Source organism: Chrysochloris asiatica, unplaced genomic scaffold, assembly GCF_000296735.1.
Source record: "Chrysochloris asiatica unplaced genomic scaffold, ChrAsi1.0 scaffold00030, whole genome shotgun sequence".
Lineage (NCBI taxonomy): Eukaryota > Metazoa > Chordata > Mammalia > Afrosoricida > Chrysochloridae > Chrysochloris > Chrysochloris asiatica.
The window spans coordinates 5,401,759-5,423,560 of record NW_006408548.1 but is presented as its reverse complement, the minus strand read 5'-3'; positions in this window follow the sequence as shown (position 1 = coordinate 5,423,560).

The following is a 21,802-nucleotide window of genomic DNA, read 5'->3' as shown; positions in this document are numbered from 1 at the left end:
TATTTTAAATATTTTCATAATGGTTGTAGATTATAACTGGTATTCTTTGCAATCCTCTGTGTTTTATTTTATGCATTTAGAAACAATTCATTGGCTTCACCAGAATGTCAAGAGTTCCATGGCACAAAAGGCTAAGAACCCTGGTACTTAGGAACGCTCTACCAGAAATGCCATTGCAGCATGGTGGTGTCAGTGTGACCTATGTTGAGTTCTGGAGCCAGATTGCCAGGATCTGAGTCCTGACTCTCCCTTCTACTAGGTGTGTGACCTTGGACAAGTTGCTTACCATTGTGTCTCAGTGGTACAATGTATTTCAGATGAATTATTTTAGGGAAGAAATGTATTATTGTTTGTAAGATACACAGAACAGTGCCTAGCTCAAAGTGAGTACTTTACATATTGTTTTCATAAAGAATGTTGTTGTTGTTATTAAGTGTCTTTGAGTCAGTTTCAACTCATTGTTACCCTGATAGGGTTTCCAAAGAATATCTGGTGGATTTGAACCACTGTCCTTGTGGTCCAGTGCTTATCCTACTATATTCAGACACCAAAGTTCCTAGGTGATGCATACAGTTTGTGCTCAATTACTAACCTAACATCTGATAGTTTAAAGAAAAGCTTGGTGATGCGCTTCTGTAAAGATTACAGCCAAGAGCACTATATGATGCAGTTCTCCTCTGTCGCACACAGGATTGGCATGAGTCAAAATTGACCCAGCAGCAGTAAGTTTTGGTATTATTCAGAAATAACTGGACAAGCAATTTATCCAGCACCCATGAAGGAGTCAGAGATGAGTACTACAAAATCCCTGTTCTCACATGGTTCACAGGTTCAGAGAGATGGAAAACAAGAAAACAGAAGGCAATAAGCTTAAGTTTTACAACATAGGTGGGCATTGTGGGCACCCAGCAGTAGGAGTTTCAGGCTGAGTGAAAAGGGAAGGAAAGCTTTGCAAAATGCTCACTAAACACCCTCCCCAAGTTGTTTTGACATAGGCAAATGCATCCCATTTCCTCCTGGTTGCTGCTTCTGCTGACTTCTTTAAATGCCCCCCAAACTCAGCATGCCTTTTAGGAACTCAATTTCAAGATTCCTTGTTAATATTTTCCTATTTTGTTATAGTTATCACTAGCTAGCCAACCATTCCACAGGATGCTAGCCTTCCAAAATGTCACTGTGCCTGACAGGTGTGCACATCATGCCAACACCTCATCAGGAGAAATGAGAGTCGTTCTCATTGAACACTGGGATGTCAGGCCAACACCACAGCACACTCCATCTGCAAAGATAAGCCTGCCAGCCTGTGGGCACAGAAAGTAAAAGTAAACAATTCCTACAGGAAAGCAACCCCAACCTAGACATGAAGACTCTTACTTTTTCTTAGATCCTGAATCAGTGTTGGAGATTTCTGGATATTATTGTCAGGTTATCAGTAATAATAACAATGATAACTGAACTCAACTATGTGTCAATAACTACCCAATGGGCTTCCCAACCAACCCAAATGAAGCTGTTGTCAATGGGGATTCTATGACTCAGAAAGGTTACATAACTTACTTAAGGTCACACAGCCAAAAGAGCTTAGATTTGGAGCTAGGGCACTTCAACTTCTCAGCTGGGGATCTGCACACGATATCAGTTTTCCCCTGACATGGCCCATGGACTCATCTGAGGGACTTGGAAATCCCCAGGATCTTCTACCAGATCCTTTGAATCAGAGTCCCAAGAGGAAGGGCCTGGGATTCTGCATTTTAACAAACTCTCTGGATGCACAGCAGCATACGAACCTCCTAGATACACGATGCAGGCTCTTGCTGTTGCTGTTGTTAAGTGCTATTGTGTTGGTTCTGACTCATAGTGACCCTGTATAAGGTTTCCATAGCTGTACATCTTTGTGGGAGCAGAAAGCCTCATCTTTCTTCCCACAAAATGACTGGTGGGCTAGAACCCTTGACCTTGTGGTTTTCAGTCTATATGCAGACTCGTATTACTACTCAAATCCCATGTCCCAGTTCTCCAATCCTAGGGCATATCCCATGCGTCTAGTCCTCGACCCCAGGGGCATGAGGTTATCTATAGTAGGATGTGATGCTGACATTAGGTTCCTAGATGAGTTGTAAAGCTCCTCCTCCCCATGCCCTTCCAAAGCCTTCTCCTATCCTCCTTTTAGCCACAACCTCCCCATTCTCCAGGAGACTCTGAGTAGCTTCACCAGTGACCTGAAGACTTCAGGAGTTCCATCAGAAGTATGGTAAATAGCTCCTCTGGAAAAAGCAGGGTTAGTGGCTTAACTCAGCCAACCTGTTTTCTCCTGACCACTCCAGAATCATAAGTCTTGAGGGCGCCACGACTCTTCTCAAAAATAACTTTGAAACCACTATTGAAAGCCATCCACAAACAATATCCAAAGGGACTTCAAAAAGTTCATGAAAAATGGAATTAAAAGATAGTGGATTTTTTTCTGTGAATAGTTAAAGTCACCTCATATATTCCGGAGTCCATTACTATGGTACATGTATATTTCAAGTAATTGGAATATTGGTGTCCACTGGGTTTGCACTAACATGGTAGCCAGGAGTCTCTGGGTGGTGCTTGGCTGCTTACTAAAAGGTTGGAGTTTCAATTCCACCTTGGAAGAAAGGTCAAGAAAGCTACTTCCAAAACATCACCTATTGAAAACCTTACTCTGTTCTACTCTGACACACATGAGGGACACCATGAGTTAAAGTCAGCTCAAAAGCAAATGAAAAAGCCACTTATGAATATATATTTTTTTAATTTTGCATAGGTATAAATAAACCCAACAAACTGTACAGAGGTATACAATGCTACATTTGATATAAGTATACACCCATGAAACCATCACCATAACCAAAAGAATGAACACACCAATCATTACAAAAAATTTTCTGAGTCCCTTTATAATCCGTACCTCCCTCTCCTCTCTGTTCCTTCTCACCCCTTCCAATTTCCAACCAACTACTACGGACTATTTAGATTTAATTTAGAATAAGTAAAACCACAAATTTTGTTCTTTAGTGGCAGTAAGCCACATTTCAATGTTGAGGATCCCCATGTGGCTACCACATTGGTGAGTGTTGTTGTTGTTGTTGTTGTTAAGTGCCGTCGAGTCGGTTTCGACCCATAGCGACCCTGTACAGGGTTTCCGAGGGTGTAAATCTTTACGGGAGTAGAAAGCCTGATCTTTCTCCCGCGGAGCAGCTGGTAGTTTCGAACCGCTGACCTTAAGGTTCACAGCCCGATTCGTAACCACTACGCTACCAGAGCTCCTTAGATGCAGATTATTTCAACCATCACAGAAAGTTCTGTTGGACAGCAGTGCTCTGGATGTTAGGACCTTTGCCTTTTTACACTGCTAGATAAATGTGGCCCAAATTTCTCCCAACGCTCACTTCTTCCAAAACAGTTTTTATTTATTGGGAGCTTTCTAGGTGTCTGACTAATAAGAATATTAGATGCATGATTTCATTAAATAGTGACAATTGTCCTTCAGTGATAGAAACAATGAATATCCTCATTTTATAGATGATGAAAGTAAGACTCAGTGAGGCTAAGGGGATGGTAGACGTGGTCTGGCTTCCAAGCTTTGACCTACTTTGAGCTTACCCTTCAAGCAGCCTCCTTATTTTCAAGACAGTATAGTGGAATGAGTCTGTCCAACAGGGTTCCAATCCTGGCTCTACCGTCTCCTAGCTGTGTGATCCTGGGCAAGGTTTGACACTATCAAAGCTTCAGTTGCCTCATCTATTAAATGAGGATGATAAGAAAATGTGCCTCATATGGTTGCTATGTGGATTAAATGAATTAAAATATTTAATGCGTTTAGAGTGGTGCTAGGCACACAGTGAGTTCTATCTAAGTGCTTGCTATTTTCGACCCCTTTTCCTCACTCCCATCCTGAACTCCTTTGTGCAATGTGTCAGTTTCTCAGAAAGAGAAGCTCATGTCCTGAATAATTAGACACTTGCTTGCTCCTTTATTCCCTTTCGCAATATTTCCCAAGTTCTCACAAAGCACAAGGTGGAGGCTCCCTGCTCTGTGCTGTGTGACATGCAAGAATGAATGAGGTCCCTGTGGTTTCAGACTTGATATTTCTGCTCAGACTTGTCCCTAGTGATCTGTAAGTCACTTCCTTTGCTTTTTAAAAGTAAGGACAGGATTATTTGAGGAAACAGAAGCACAAAACCATTTCCCCACTCCATTAGTTTTTCAGAAGAGGTAAATTGTGTTAGATTCATAATTTGTTCCTATTCTTCACAATTCTTTTTTCAGTGCTTTTGAATGCTTCAAGACCTAGTCAGAGCAAGAAAGCAGGTGCTTTCTCAAGGAAACTTGAATGACATATTATCACTGTAAGAATCATCGTGACAGATTATCACTGCAAGAATCATTACGTCTTAGTATAAAAATCCATTAAGGGAACGTTAGTTTGGGGATAATAGACTGACGTAGAAATGCACACTTTGTCAGACAGGGATGACTTTTCTAATAGGCAGAACAGTAAACCCATACTGAGGAACTTTTTTTTTGCCTTTGTGGAAAATTTCTTTTCTCTTTCCTCTTCAATTGCAGCCTCCTGCCCACCCACAATATTTAACTCCCAAGAAAAGACTTATTTCTTTGAAGAAGATGCAGGCCTGAGGTTCAGCTCACTCCATAGACACTGATGTCCCTAGCATCCGGGTCCATTGGTTGTAGAACTAAATAAGGAGTTCTGTCCCCACCCAGCAGTACAGCATCCAAGATCACATTCCATGGCCTGAAAGGCTCCAAGCACAAAATACACACAGATATTCTTTCACATAAAAATTTCTCAAACTTAGTTCCTTTTCTAATTATGTAGTTTCCATTAAAAAAAATGGCAAAACATTCATCCAATCATTAAAGTTTTAAGTGCTCCTTCCAGATTACTCAAACCAACATTTTTTAAATTGATGGGGTTTAGATTAATAAAACCACACAATCTATCCCAGGAGTACGAAAAAAATTTTTTCCTTGGGTGTGTATTGATTCTTACAAACACAATTTTATTTTCATGGACAATTAAAGGGAGCTTATGCTACTGGGCCTAAGGAGATGGCATCAGTTCTAATCATCTGACATTCAATAGATAGCAATCTTAATTTAAAAGACCTCGAAGGTCAATGTTTATTTGGTTCTTTACAATAATCTGTTTTGCCATAATTCTGGTCTTCTATTTATTGCCTGTATCTAGTACAGTCTTTTCCAAGTTCTGTTTTACAGAATGATGGATCCATGATGTGTTAATAAGTATCCATGGGGTGGTGGAAAATAAATAGGATAAGCGCTGGACTGTAAACCACAAGGTCCACAGTTCGAGCCAGCCATCCACTCTGTGAGAGAAAGATGAGGCTTTCTGCTTCCACAAAGATCAATCACTAAAGCCTTGGAAACACTATATAGACTCACTCTGAGTTGGCACCAACTCAACGGCATTGAGCAACAACAACATAGACAAGTAGGTTTGGGATATGCTGGACTAAAGAAATTTTAAACAGGTTTCCTTACTACAGGACTTCTCAGAGCCTTTAATATGTTAGTAGAATTATGATTCAGAGGTGAACAGAATTAAAGGGATAAGTTTATAATTGCATGGTACAGAGGCAAGTGTATAGTAATGAATAATCACTGTAAGCATGAAAAATTATTGCTGTTGTTGTTAAGTGTCATCGAGTTGGATCCGACCCATAGCAACCCTGTAGAGGGTTTCCAATGAGTGACTGGTAAGCTTGAACCACCAACCTTGCAGTTCAAACCCACTTTGCAGTCTAACACATTAACCCACAGTGCCACTGTTGTTGTTGTTGTTGTATGCCTTGGAGTCGGTTTCGACTCATAGCGACCCTGTACAGGGTTTCCGAGGCTGTAAATCTTTACGGGAGCAGAAAGCCTCATCTTTCTCCCGCGGAACAGCTGGTAGTTTCGAACTGCTGACCTTGCGGCTCGCAGCCCGATTCGTAACCACTACGCTACCAGAGCACAGTGCCACTAGCTTAAGATAATTTGAAGCTTTCCCAAACTAACACATTTAAGCTCACCTTTCTTCCACAGAACAACTCCTCAACTTAATGTTCATTCCCCAGAGCACACTTTGAGAACGGCTAGCCCTGTTCATCACTCCCTATTCATATTTAACAAGCATTTCCGGGATTTCAATAAACAAAGAATTAAGTGAAATATGATGAATCTTATTGTTAATTACTGTTCAGTTAGTTCTGATGCACAGTGATCCTGCATAACATTTCTGAGGCTAAAAATATTACGCGAGAGCAGACAGCCTCATCTTTTCCCCCAGAGTTGCTGGTGGGCTCAAACCGCTGATGTTGTGGTTCACAGTCTTATCTTATAGAGCCGCTGTACTTTCATGGTGCATTTGAAAGTGCAGAAATATAACTCTGAATGACTGTTGATTTTTTAAGCATTTATAACCCAGAAACAAGACTAGTTCCTATGTTGGCAGGACTTCATTTATTCTGCTTCCTTCACCAGAGCTATAGGTCCTAACAGTTGTATAGAGTCTTAATTACTTTGTTGTTGCTGTTGTTAAGTGCCATTGAGTTGGTTCTTACTCATAGCAACCCTGTATGGTGTTTCCAACAAGTGCTGGTGGGTTTGAACTACTGACCCTGTGATTAGTAATTCAGTGCTTAGTAATCCAGTGCTTATTCTACAGCACCACAACAAGAATCTTAATTATTTTATATCTGTGTAAAAATGGGAATATCCATCTGATGTGAATTAATTAAGTTACTGAATATGGATTTTCTATGTGTCCCAAAAGTTCTTCTCTCAACAAAACACGTGTATGGAATATGGGTGCATCCATCTATACATGTTTTGTTAAGAGGTACACTTCTTGGACACACAGAAGATTCACATTTATTAAGTCATTAATTCATCAAAATATATGCGATTTCACAAAGGAATCTGTGAAAGTAGAACTTGATGGGGCTGCCTTATTCTGCTTCTTGCAAGTTTTCTCCTACTGGAAAGGTGTAGTCTTACCACTTTTCTATCACTTATTTTAAAGGAAAATATTTGTGTTTTCCTTGTAAAGGTTTTCACCTTATATATGGTCTGGCTCTCACAGGTGTTACTGTCTATTTGTTGAGGGGTTTTGTGGCCATTGAATCACCTCTGACTCAAGGTTACTGTATGTACAACAAAAGAAAACATTCCCCAGTCCTGTACTTCTTTCACCAGCACTGAATACTCAAGTCCATTGTTGCAGCTACTATGTATTTGGAGTGCCTTCCAACCTAGGAGTTCATGTTCCAGCACTATATTGGATAATGTTCTGCTATGATATATAGAATTTTCACATAAGCTAATTAAATGGTCAGGCCTTTCTTCCAAGTCTATCTTAATCTGGAAGCTCTGTTGAAAACTTTTGAGCATGGATGTCTGCTAGTATTTGAATTACAGACAGCATTGCATCGAGCCTCACTGTTATTGCTAAGTGCTGTCAAGTTGGTTCTTACTCACAGCTACCCAGTTTAGGGTTTCTGAAGCTGTAAATCTTTGAAGGTATAAAAACACTCATCTTTCTCCCATGGAGTGGATGATGGACTTGAACTTCTGACCTTATGGCTTATGGTAGTGGTGGAATGCCATGGAGTCAGTTCTGACTCATAGCGACCCTGCATAAGGTTTCCTGTAAATCTTCATAGGAGCAGAAAGCCTCATCTTTCCCCAGCGGAATGGTTGATAGTTTTGAACTACTGACTTTAAGGGTAGCAGCCCAACTCATAACCACTACACTACCCGAGCTCTTTTCTGGCTCATAGTCCAGTACAAATCCTATAAAGTCCCACCCAGTCTCATAACAACAAACAAGTCACCATAGTGTGGCAAACTGACAGACAACTGGTAGAGTGAGGGACTCTTTTGTATCAAATACTGCTCTAGACACTGTGGATAAAACAATGAATACAGTAGATTGAGTCTTTGCCTGCATGCATTACATTCTATTGGGGAAGAAAGATAATACCCACATAAGTAAGTAAATATAACCTATGTCCATTGATGATAAGTGCTATCCAGAAAACTAGAGCAAGGCAAGAGGATTAGGTGATAACAGGGCGTGATGGGGAACATTATTTTAAATAAGGAAGTCAGGAAAGCTTCACTAACAAGGTGATTTGGGAGCAGAGACCTGGATATAACATAGGACAAGTAGGCACAGAGGGGAGCATACTTGAAGTACGTCAGTAATAGTGGGCTCGAATGGAGCCAGTAGCAGGAGAAGTTGTAGGAGATGAAGTTAGAACAGTAAGGGGACAAATAAGAGGGGTGAGAACATTTAGAACCTTGTAAGAGAGTGCACCACGACCCATCTGTCAGTTTGGGTCATGTGTTGGCTTATGTGTTGATTTGATTTGGAACTTATACCACTGGTAGACAAGTTTCAGTGAAGCTTCCAGACAAAGACAGACTAGGAAGAAGGAGAGGCAGACTACTTCTGAATGTTTACACACTGAAAACCATGTGAATAGCTGTGGAACATTGTCAGATACAGTGCAGAGGATGCAAACATTACGAACAGCACCAGAATATTGTCAGATACGGTGTCAGAGATGAGTGTCTCAGGTTGAAAGGCACCCAAAATTCAACAGGAAAAGAATTCTTTCTCAAAGTAGAATTGACTGTGATTACATGAATGGAGTAAAGCTTACAGAACTTCCATTTGCTGATAGGGCACAAATCAAATTAAGGAGATACAGCTGCAAACATCCAATGATAATCAGGACATGGCATGTATGAAATATGAATCTAGCAAAATTGGAAGTTGCCAAAAAGGAAATAGAACACAAAGATCAATATCCTAGGCATTAGTAAGCTGAAATAGTACTGACCACTTTGAGTCAATTACATAGTTGACTAAGCTGGGAACAACAAATTGAAGTAGAATTGTGTTGCATTCAACATCAAAAAGAACATTTCAAGGTCTGGACTGAAGGACAGTGATGCCTGTATTAGGATAATATCCATAAGCTTTCATGGAAGACAAATTAATACCTCTATTAGTCAAACGTAAGCACCAACCACTAAAGCCAGTGATGGTGGAATTGAATAACTCTATCAACATCTTCAGTATGAAATTGATCAAACATGCAATCATGATGTACTGATAACTACTGGTGATTGGAATGCAAAGGTTGAAATTGAAGAGAAAGTATCAGTAGTTATAAAATATGGCTGGAGTGGTAGAAACAATGCTGGAGATCATGTGATAGAATTTGAAGAACAATGACTTATTCATTGCACATATCTTTTTTGTACAACATAAAACATACACTTGGATCTCACCAGACGGAATACACAGGAATCAAATTGACTACATCTGTGGGAAGAGAGAGCAGAAAAGCTCAAAATAATCAGCCAAAATAAGGCCACGGGCCGACTGCAAAATAAATCATCAATTGCTAAATGCAAGTTCAGGATGAAGCTGAAGAATATTAAAACAAGTCTATGGAGCTCTGGTAACATAGTGGTTATGAACCGGGCTGCGAACCGGAAGGTCAGCAGTTCGAAACTACCAGCTGCTCCGTGGGAGAAAGATGAGGCGATCTTGCTCCCGTAAAGATGTACAGCCTCGGAAACCCTATTCAGGGTCGCTATGGGTTGAAACCGACCCGACGGCACTTAACAACAACAACAAATGAGAGCCAAAACATGACTTTGAACATATTCCACCTGAATTTAGAGACCATCTCAAGAACAGATTTGATGCATTAGACACTAATGATCAAAGACCATAAAAGCTGTGGGATGACATCAAGTACATCAAATAGGAAAAAAAGCAAAAGGTCATTTAAAAGAAAAGAAAGCCCAAAATGGATGTCTGAAAACAGCATAGACCTGCTAAAGCAAATGAAAGAAATAAGGAACTAAAAGAACTGAAAAGAAAATTTCAAAAGGCAGCTTGAGAAGATAAAGTATTATAATGAAATGTGAAAAGATCTGGAGTTAGAAAACCAAAAGGGACGAACAAGCTCAGCATTTCTCAAGCTGAAAGACCTGAAGAAAAAATTTAAGCCTCAACTTGCTATACTGAAGGACTTTGTGGGCAAAATGTTCAGTGATGCAGAAAGCATCAAAAGAATATGGAAAGTATACCCAGAGTTGCTGTAACAACAAAAAAAATGGTCAATGTTATACCATTTCAAGAGGTAGCACATGATCAAGATTTAATGGTACTAAAGGAAGAAGTCCAAGCTGTATTGAAGGCTTGATGAACAAACAAGGTTCCAGAAATTGATGGAATACAAATTGAAATCTTTCAATAAACTGATGCAGCACTTGAGGCACTCACTTATCTATGCCAAGAACACCTTTTTTAAACAGCATAAGAGACAACTATACACACAGACATCACCAGAAAGAAAACACAGAAATCAGATTGACTACATCTGTGGAAAGAGACAGTAGAAAAGCTCTATATCATCAGCCAAAACAAGCCCAGGGGCAGATTGTGAAACAAACCATCAATTACTCATATGCAAATTCATACTGAAGCAGAAGAAAATGAAAATAAGTTCATGAGAGCCAAAATATGACCTTGATTATAACCCACCTGAATTTAGAGATCATCTGAAGAACAGATTTGATACATTAAACACTAAAGACTGAAGACCAGAAGAGTTGTGGGACGACATCAAGAACATCATATAAGAAGAAAGCAAAAAGTCATTAAGAAGACAAGAAAGAAGGAAAAGATCAAAATGGATGTCATAAGAGACACTGAAACTTGCTCTCCAGCATAGAGATACTAAAGCAAATGGAAGAAATAAGGAGGTACAAGAGCTGAACAGAAAATTTCAAGGTCCGTTTGAGAAGACAAAGTCAAATATTATAAGGAAATGTGCAGAGATCCGGAGTTAAAAAACCAAAAAGGAAGAACACACCTAGCCTTTCTCAAGCTGAGGGAACTGAAGAAAAAATTCAAACTTCGGCTTTCGTTATTGAAGGATTCTTTGGGCAAATTATTGAATAATGCAAAAGCATCAAAAGAAGATGGAAGGAATACACAGAGTCACTGTACCAAAAGGAAACGGTCGATGTTCAACCATTTCAAGAGGAAGCATATGATCAAGAACAAGTGATACTGAAGGAAAAAGTACAAGGTGCATTGAAAGAATTGGCAAAGAATAAGGCACTGGGAATTGATAGAATACATAGTGGGGTGGAAATAGAAGCACTCACTCATCTATGCCAGGAAATCTGGAAGACAACTATCTGGCCAGCTGATTGGAAGAGACATGTATTTGTGCCCATTCCAAAGAGAGGTGACCCAATGGAATGCGGAAATCGTTGGACAATATCTTTGCTATCCCATGCGAGTAAAGTTTTACTAAAGGTAATACAGAAACGGCTGCAAGCATACATTGAAAAATAATTTCCAGAGGTTCAAGCTGGATTCAGAAGCGGTTGTGGAATGAGGGATATCGCTGCTGATATCCGATGGATCTTGGCTGAAAGCAGAGACTACTAGAAAGATGTTTACCTGTGCTTTATTGACTATTGTTGTTGTTGTTGTTGTTATTGACTATACAAAGGCTTTAAATTGTGTGGATCATCATAAACTATGGACAACATTACAAAGTATGAATATTTCTGAACACTTAATAGTGCTCATGATGAAACTGTACATGGACCAAGAGGCAGTTGTTTGAACAGAACATGGGAACACTGAATGGTTCAAAATTAGGAAAGGGTGCAACAGGGTTATATTCTTTCACCATACTTATTCAACCTATATGCTGAGCAAATAATCTGAGAAGCTTGGTTCTATGAAGAAAACATCGCAACAGGATTGGAGGAAGACTCATTAACAACCTGCGATATGCCAATGATACAACCTTGCTTGCTCAAAGTGAAGAGGACTTAATACTTACTGATAAAGATCAAAGACCACAGCCTTTGGTATGGATTGCATCTCAATGGAAAGAAAACAAAAATCCTAACCACTGGACCAATAAATAACATCCATATAAATAGAGAAAAGATTAAAGTTGTCAAGGACTTATTTTTCTTGGATCAACCATTAACACTCATGGAAGCAGCAATCAAGAAATCAAATGATGTATTGCATTAGGCAAATCTGCTGCACAAGACCTTTTTAAAGTGTTGAAGAGCAAAAATGTCAGCTTGAGGACTAAGTTCCACCTGACCCAAGACATGGTGTTTTCAATAACCTTATATGTATGCAAAAGTTGGACAGTGAATAAGGAAGATTGTAGAAGAATTGATGCATTTGAGTAATGGTGATTGAGGAGAATATTGAAAGTGCCCTGGGCTGCCAAAAAACAAACAGATCTATGGTGGGAAAATTGCAGCCAGAGTGCTCCTTGGAGGCCATGATGGCCAAACTTCATCTCTCATACTTTGGACATATTGTCAGGAGGAACCAGTCACTGGAAAAGGATATCATGTTTGGTAAGGTGGAGGGTCAGAGAAAAAGAGGAAGACCCTCAGCAAGATGGATTGGCCAAGTGGCAGCATAAATGGGCTCAAGCATGGCAATGATAGTGAGGTTGGCCCAGGACTAGGCAGAGTTTCATTATTCTGTGCATAATAAGGTCACTATGAGTCAGTACCGACTCGATGGCACCTAACAACAACCTGGCCAACCGATTTGATCCATATTTGTGTCCATTCCAAAGTAAGGTGACCCAATGGAATGTGGAATTCATCAAACAGTATCATTAATTATCACACAGAACTAAAGTTTTACTGAAGATAATTTTAAAAAAAGAATGCAACAGTACATTGACACAGAACTACTAGAAATTCAAGCTGGATTTAGAAAGGAACATAGAACTAGTGATATCTTTGCTGATGTCAGATGGCTTTTGCCTGAAAGCAGAGAAAAATGTTTACTTGTGCTTTATTGACTATGTAAAAGCTTTCAACTGTGTGGATCATAACAAACTATTGATAATACTTCAAAGAATGGATATTACAGAACATTTCATTGTACTCATGAGGAACCTGTACAAAGTCAAAGGGACCGTCATTTGAACAGAATAAAAGGACACTGAAAGGTTTAAAAACAAGAAAGTTTTGCACCAGGGTTGTATTCTTTCACCATGTTTATTCAATCTGTATGCTGAGCAAATAATCCAAGAAGATGAATTATATTAAGAAGAATGTGGCATCAGTATTGGAGAAAGAGTTATTAACAATCTGTGATATGCAAATGATATAACCTTTCTTGCTAAAAGTGAAGAGGATTTAAAAATACTTACTGATGAAGTTCAAAGGCCACAGCCTTGATTATAGATTGTACCTCAATGTAAATAAAACAAAAAATCCTCACTACTGAAACAATAAATAACATCATAATAAATGGAGAAAAGATTGGTGTTGTCAGAGACTTCATTTTGCTCAGATAAACCATCAACACTCATGCAAGCCGCAGCCAAGGAATCAAACAATGTATTGCATTAGGTAAATCTGCTAAAGAAGATCTCTTTAAAGTTTTTGAGAGCAAAGATACCAGTTTGAGGATTAAGATGCACCTGACCCAAGCCATGGCATTTTTATATAGTGTCATATGCATGTGAAAGTTGGACAGTAAGTGAGGAACACCACAGAAGAATTGAAGCATTTGTGTTGTGGTGTTGAAGAGCACTGACTGCCAGAAGAACAAACAAATCTGTGTTGACAGAAGTAGTCACAAGTCTCCTTAGAAGTCAGGACGGTGAGACTTCATTTCTCATATACTGGACATATTATCAGGAGGGACCATTCCCCAGAGAAGGACACCATGATTGGTAAAGTCGAGGATCAGTGAAAAACAGGCAGACCTCCAATGAGGTAGATAGGCACAGTGGCAGCAGTGTGGGTTCAAGCAAAGCAATTGTGAGATTGACCCAGGGCCAGGCAGTGGTTCACTCTGTTGTGCATAAGGTTGCTATGAGTCAGAACCAACTACACTAACAAAGGAACACAGTGGCTCTGTAAGGTAAACAATGGGCAGTAAATCACAAGGTTGGCAATTCAAGACCACCAGCTGCTCCACAGGAGAAAGATGAGACTTTCTACTACTACATAGAGTTTTTGTTAAGTACCATTTAGTCAGTTCCACCTCATAGTGACCCTGTATAGGGATTCCAAGGATTGGCTGATAGGTTTGGATCACTGACTTGCTGAATAAATCAACCTTGTGGTCGAGTGCTTATCCTACAGCACCACACCACTACAGCCTCAGAAACCCTATACAGACTCGATGGCATTTAACAAACCTAACAAAACAATAAGCATTAATACTATGGTGGTTGTGTGTTCTGTGATACTGGAAAGTATGCCACCAGCATTATAAATACCAGTAGGATTACCCATGGGGAATAGGTTTCAGTGGAGTTTCCAGACTAAGACAGACTAGGAAGAAAAGCATAGTGATCTACTTCTGAAAATCAGCTAATGAAAATATATGGGTCAAAACACAACCTTATCCAACTCATTTTCTTTGGGCATCTCATCAAGGGGGATAAGTTGCTAGAGGAAGTCGTCACGTTTGGTGAATATGAGCATCAGTAAGGGTCAAAGAGTTCCTCTGGGAAATGGGTTGGCACAATAGCCACAACTATGGAGTTCTGGTATGACACTGGAGGATAAACGCTCAACCACAAGGTCAGTTTAAACTGCATGATCAGCAGTAGTTCAAATTCACCAGCTGTTCCTCAGTAACCTTATACAGGGTCGCTATGAATCAGGACCGACTCCACGGCACTTAACAACAACAACAACATGGTCTCAGACATGCTGACAATTGTAAGTATGATATAGAACCAGTTGGTGTCACATTCTGTTGCACATATAGACATTATGAGTCAGAATCAACTTGACAACAGTGAACTATAGGCATTTATAAGGACTTTGGCTCTACTCTGGCTGAACTGGGGAGCTACTGCAGGGCTCTGAGAAGAAAAGGACATAATCTGGTTTGTTTTAAAAGGCTCACACAAGCTATTATTCACTATGGCCATGGAAGGACAAGGGTGGCAGTCAGGGGCCTAATCCACACACATGGTGATGAACTAAAACTTGTGGGATAGTGGAAGAGGGGTTCCAGGAATGAAATTAATCTCAGGAGGAGGAATATCTAGCAGACTGTTCATCATCCAGCACACACTCCCTCCTAGTTGATGTGTGCAGGAAAGCTGTCTGTCTCTCTAGGATTGGAAGTGCTTGATTTTGTTCAGTGGGTTAAGTCAAACTTTAGCTTGTTAGCAACATGCCATCTTCTTCCTACCCTAAGAGATTCATGCAGTCAAGATCTAAATCAAGATGTTTGGTACATTACCATAGCTACAGGTGCCTGGCAACCAGTATTAGACTGATAGCCATTGATCTATTAGCTCCAAATTCCCTCCAGGGATGTGATACACTGTAAAGGGCATCCAAGATCCTGAAATAGTTCAGCACAGAGGAAACAATATTTCAAGCATCATCCTGATCTCTCTACTGGCCTTTACCTTTCCCAGAAAGGAGGACAGTTCACAGGCCCAACAGCACACAGTCTAAGTAAAAACTAAAAATTCTGGAGAATAGATAGAAACTGTAAAGAAAAAGAGGCTGTGCGGCTTTAAAGAAAAAGGAAATGAAGTATTCAAAAATGCGATTGAACATGTCATTGTAGGAAGAAAGAGGAAAGGAAAGATGAAACAAGAAAGAGTGAGAGGGAACAATGGAAAGGTCAGCCGACTCTGGTCCACGGGCCAAATTGGCCTGCTTCCTGTGCTTATCAATAAAGTTGTATTCGAAAACAGCAACTCACATTATTTATGGATTGTCTATGGCTTCTTTCTTCAACAACTGAGTTAAGCAGTCATGACAGAGACAATATGGACCACAAGGAGTCCTGGTATGGCGCTCTAAGATAAGCAAAGGACAATTATCCACCAGGTCGGCAGCTGAAACTCACCAACCATCCTTCAGATGCCCTATACAAGGTCTCTATGAGTCAGATCCAACTCCATGGCACTTAATAACAACAACAATATGATACACAAAATCTAAAGTACTTTACTATCTGGTTTTATTCATTTCCTAGGGTTTCCATAACAAAGTATTAATAATCAACTGACTTAAAATAATAGAAATTTATTTTTCCACAGTTCTGGAGCCTTCTTGTTATCTTTTATTAGGTGCCATAAAGTTGGCTCTGATTCATAGCGCACCTATACACAATTATTTTCCGATTCATAGCACACAATTGTTTTTATGTGTGAGCCTATTCTGAAAGCCAGAAGTCCAAAATCAAGATGTCATCAGGGTTGGTTTCTCCTAGACACTCTGAGGGAGATCCATTCAGAGCCTCTATCTTAGCAAATGTTGGCATTCTTTGACTTATGGTTGCATCATTTCAAGCTCTACCTGCATAGTTTCGTGGCCACCTTCTTGCTCTCTTTCTGTGTTTTCACCTGACCTTCTTATAACAACATGAGACACTGAATTTGGGTCCCAACCTCCTACAGTATAATCTCATTATAATTAATTACATATTCAAGCATACAATTTCCATATATAGTTACATTCTCACGAATCTAAAAAGGACACTAGTCAACAAAGTACACTGGCCTATATAGAAAAAAATTGCCAACTCCTTGTCCAGTTGCCCCCAAATGGGCTGAAAAATTCACTGTTACTATCGCTAGTCCACCAGAGTACAAGAGCCTAATTTAAAGGCATTGAACCATGGTAGATATGAAGAATGCTAAAGAAATGCTAACAAGTTTCAAGGACTTAGCCAATATTACTACTATAATGAAGAAAGGTGAGAAGTGCTGCAAAAACATCCTTTTCGTGACTTGACTGGCAAAATACCAGAAAGTCTCTAAGCATCAAGACCTAATACCACAACACAGAAGAACAAAGAAATAATGGAGGGGGAAGCAGGGAGGCAGGGAAGAAAGACACTTCAGGAGGAGTAATGGAGAACAGCATCAGGACTGCAACAGGGTTCTAATCAACTTTATCAAACTGTTTGATACAATCATTAGAGTGTGACTATCGGAGCTACTGAGCAAGCATGGCTACAAAAGGAAGATCACAAAAATATTGTCTGCCTTCTTCCATTATGTGACTAGCATCCTCCTTTCTCTATCCCAGGAAAGCCAGATGTCAATTCTATCTCTTCCAAGCACCCAACCAGGTGTCAAACAGAAAAATAGGAACTGGTACAAGATGCTAGGTCCAGTTTTCCATGAAACTCCTCCTAGTTAATGGTTCATGGACATCATCCAACGTCTTCCAGGCTTTCCTGCAGTGTTTCCATTTGCTGCTGATTATTTTCTGGAAATAGAGTCCTCAGAAACAGGCTCCGAAAAGCTCCTAAAATAGCTTTGAAACAAAACTCCAAGGATCCTGGGGTCTTTTTTCTTCTTTGCAATTTAGGCTCATTGGGGAATTCTGCTTTGGCCCTAAGATTAGTAAGTGGATGGGATAAAGGTGAAATAATACCATATGATAGCTTCCACCCAGCACCCACCACACATACGCAATGCACTGATTGTCCCAAACTGAAGACAAAGATATATATATTGTCTTCCAGGAATACTCTGAAGTTAAGGAATAGTAAAGAGTAACCTCTTATTCTATAAGGTTCTCTAAACCCCAACTCTCTTCTGAAAAACTTCATAGCTACATAGCTTTTTTTTAATCCTCTATTAAGAGATGAAGTTGAACTTGATGACAACATAATTTAAGATCTTTCTCTAAAAATGTTTGTCATAGATATCTTGTTGTTAAGTGTCATTGAGTTGGTTCCAACACATAGCGATCCTGTATAGTGTTTGTGAGGTGAGTTTGAACCATCGACCTTGTAGTTAGCAAGCAGTCCAATGTTTATCTAACAGCACCATACTTGGACTCCAGTGCTGCTACAAATGGATGGCTTTAATGGTGGTAATGTGCCATGGAATTGGTTCTGACTCACAGTGACCCTGCAAAGGGTTTCCAAGGCTGTAAATCTTTACGGGAGCAGAAAGCCTCATCTTTCTCCTGAAGAATTACTGGTAGTTTTGAACTGCTGACCCTGAGGTTAGCAGCCCGACTCATAACCACTATGCTACCAGAGCTCCTTATGGATTGCTTTTACAAGCAGGCAAAATTTTTTTCACAGTTTACGAGGCTAGAGGTTTGAATACAAGGTGTCAGCTCCAGGGCAAGGCTTTGTCATCAGCCCTAGAGGAAGGTCCTTGTCTCTTAAGCTTCTGTTTTCCTGGTTCCTTGAAGATCTCCATGGGACTTGGTATCTGTCTTCCCCCAGCTCTACTCTGCTTGCTTGTTTAATTTCTTTTATATCTTAAAAGAGATTGATTCAAGATAAACCCTCCACTAATGGCACTATAGGATAAGCCCTGGGCTGCTAACCATGAGGTTGGCAGTTCAAATCTATCAGGTGCTCTTCAGAAATCCTATACAAGGTCACTATGAGTTGGAACTGACTTGAAGGCACTTAACAACAACAACATTCCTGCTTTGGAGTCCTGGTGTGGCACTATAGGATAAGCACTGGACTGCTAACCACAAGGTTGGCAGTTTAAACCTACCAGCCACTCCTTGGAAACCCTATACAAGGTCACTATGAGTCAGAACAGACTAGATGGTGTTTAACAACAACAATCCTGCTTCATAAACATAACAAAGCCAAACCATTCTCAAATGGGATCATAACCACAGGTATGGAGTTTAGGATTTACAGCACATATTTGGGGGACAGACATAGTTTAATCCATATCATCATTGGACTAGGGCCTGAAAATGCTGCTGACAACTCTAGAAATGTTTCTTTATGCCTTTGTTGTTGTTAAAGTGACTTCAAGTCCATTACAACACAAATTTGAACCTGTATAGAGTTTCCAAGGAGCGGCTGGTAAATTTGAACCACCAACTTTGCAGTTCAAACCGACTTTGCAATCCAGTATTTATCCTGCAGCACTGTAGCACCACACCAATAGTCTCTTGATTCCTTGGGGGTGATACAAATAACTCACCCCTAAAAGGCTAGAGCAACTGTCTCTGGGGTTCTACTCTGTCTGCCGAATGACAGGCTGTCCCTAAGGTCACTTTGCAATGAGTCCCTTCCCCATCCAGTTTTGTTTTGTTTCATGAAGGGCTGTAAGCAACAGTGGTATTTTTCTGTGTTGTGTTTTGCTTTTTTCTCAAGTGTTGTCTGTCCTTAGATTGTTTATTTCTCATACTTGCTATTGCTTTGTTAAACCTGAGACAGTCTAGTGAGAGAGGAATGCACTCAAGTTCTGAATCCCCTGTGGGGAAAATAAATGCAGCGCTCACAAACTTGTCCTTTCACCAAACTGTAAATCAGTAATGTTTGGAATGTTGCCTCTTTTTTGAATGATGCAGGTTAAAACACATATTTAAATTTAACTAGTCTGAGAGAGGCTAATAGGAAAATTGGCAAATTATGATAAGGTCAAAAGGCAAGGGAGAATTACAAATGGTCAATAAATACACAAATAAATAACACATTTCACAATAATCAAAACTGCAAATTCAAATAATGAGATTCCATTATTTGCCTTTCACATTAGTAAACCTTTTTTGCTTTTGAAGATAATACCCAGCCTGAAATACTTTAGAAGCAAATCTGATGAACTTCCAATGATAGGGGTCATAAGAGTACAGAACAATGGAATCATAAACTACAGTAAAATGCAAAATTATTTTTTAAAAGAGAAACAACTTCTTGGAGGGTAATTTGACAATATATTAAAGTGTTTTGTAATGTTTCTTAAAGTTTTCAATTTTAAAATATATCCTATGGCATACTGACAGTTCAAACCCACCAGCTGCTCCTTGGAAGCCCTATGTAAAGTCACTATGAGATGGGAACAGATTCAAAGGCACTTAACAATAGTGACAAAGGAAATGATAAGAAGTCCTGGTGTGGCACTGAGGATAAGCACTGAACTGCTAACCACAAGGTCAGTGCTTCAAATCCACCAGTCTCTCCTCAGAAACCCTATGCGGGGTCTCTGTGAGTGAGAACTAACTCAACAGCACTTAACAACAAAGGTAGGCAGTTCGAACTCACCAAGCACTCTTGGAAAACCTATACAGTGTTGTTATGACGAGTCGGTACACTAGTTGGTATATTACAACAACAACAATTCATGTAATATAATAATAAGAACTCCAAATGTAATCTAAAGTTCAAGCGCCTCTTCTTCTTCATCCTAGGCCAGCTGCAGAGGAAGCTTACATTGTGTGTGGGGGGGTGGGGGGTGGGGGGGAGGTTCTCTTTTTTCTTGGTCTAGCTTCCTCTCCCACTTACTAGGCTGCTTCTTGCTCCTCCGGGGTTGGTAGCAGAGGGAGAGGAAGGAGAGATTAGATAGAAAAATCTTATATGACAGACTGATAGAGTATGGTGTGATACGGCGTGTTTTCACACCATGGAAACTCTAAGATTATTTTTTTCATGGGGCATGGATTCTTCAAAGACACTACTTCATTCACCCTTACCTATCACTAAGATCTTTTACCTGCCATACCTCAGTAGGACAGTGTCTCCTCCCACCAGTCCCTGCAACACCCTGGCTTTCTGCAGGAGTTTTTCTTTCTTCACAGGTAGCCTTCTGAGTAAAAATTCCTTTAGAATACCTTTAAAGTGCCTTTTTCTCACATGTGGCCTGAACTAGTCCACAGGAGACAGACTACGTTCATTCCCTAAGAACAACTGTTGTTGTTGTTAAGTTCCATCAAATCAGTTCCAACCCATAGTGACCCTGTATAGGATTTCTGAGAAGCAATTGGTGAACTTGAACCACTGACCTTGAAGTTCAAAGCGACTTTGAAATCCAGCTCATCAACTCACAGTGGCAAGCCAGGACGCCATTCAGGACAACTGTTGTTGTTGTTGTTGTTGTTAAGTGCCATCAAGTCGATTTCAAATCATAGTGACCCTGTATAAGGTTCCCAAGGAGCAGCTGGTGAGCTTGCATTTCAAATGACCTTGAAGTCTAGAGCATTAACCCACAGCACTGCACCAGGACAATTAGTTTTACTCTGTCAACTTCAGGTATTTTCAAGTGAGTTCTGTGACACACACACACACATACACACACATCTGTAAGCACAGATTCTAGAGTAGGAACTCAGCTAAGGTTTGTACCTCCTTGCAAGTCTTGCATAGGTGGCCTAGCTAGCACCTCACTCAGGACTGCACAAGTAGTTGGCATGTACCACAGCTGATATATAGACAAGCCTTTCATTTTAACATCATTTTCATGCAATACTAACCAAAAGGTTGGCAGTTTGAACCTACCCTGAGATGCTTTAGAAGCAAGGTCAGGGTCTGCTTCCAAAAGGTCACAGTCTTGAAAATCCAACGGAAAACAGTTCTACTCTGCGAGACAAGGTTGCCATGAGTTGGAATTAACTCAATGGCAACTAGTTTGGTTTGGCTGATACAGCCTCTGTTTTAAAGATGTCAGAAGTTAAAGTCTCAGAGAATTTAATGAAAATTGCTAAAAGACCATAACTGGTCTGTGGCAAAGCAAGAATTCAAAACCAGTGATTTATAGGACTCCAGCTCAAGCATTTGCACTACACCACACCTGTCTTAATAAAATGACCTTTAAGGAGGTCTGGCCTTAAAATGAATCCCCATCATTATTCCAAAGTCTGGATGTACTCCCTTCCTCACTGCATAATCATACCTGGGAGGAAGGTACACTTTTGATAGCAGACCTGGGCCAACCAATCTCCAAAACTGCTCAGAACCCTATGT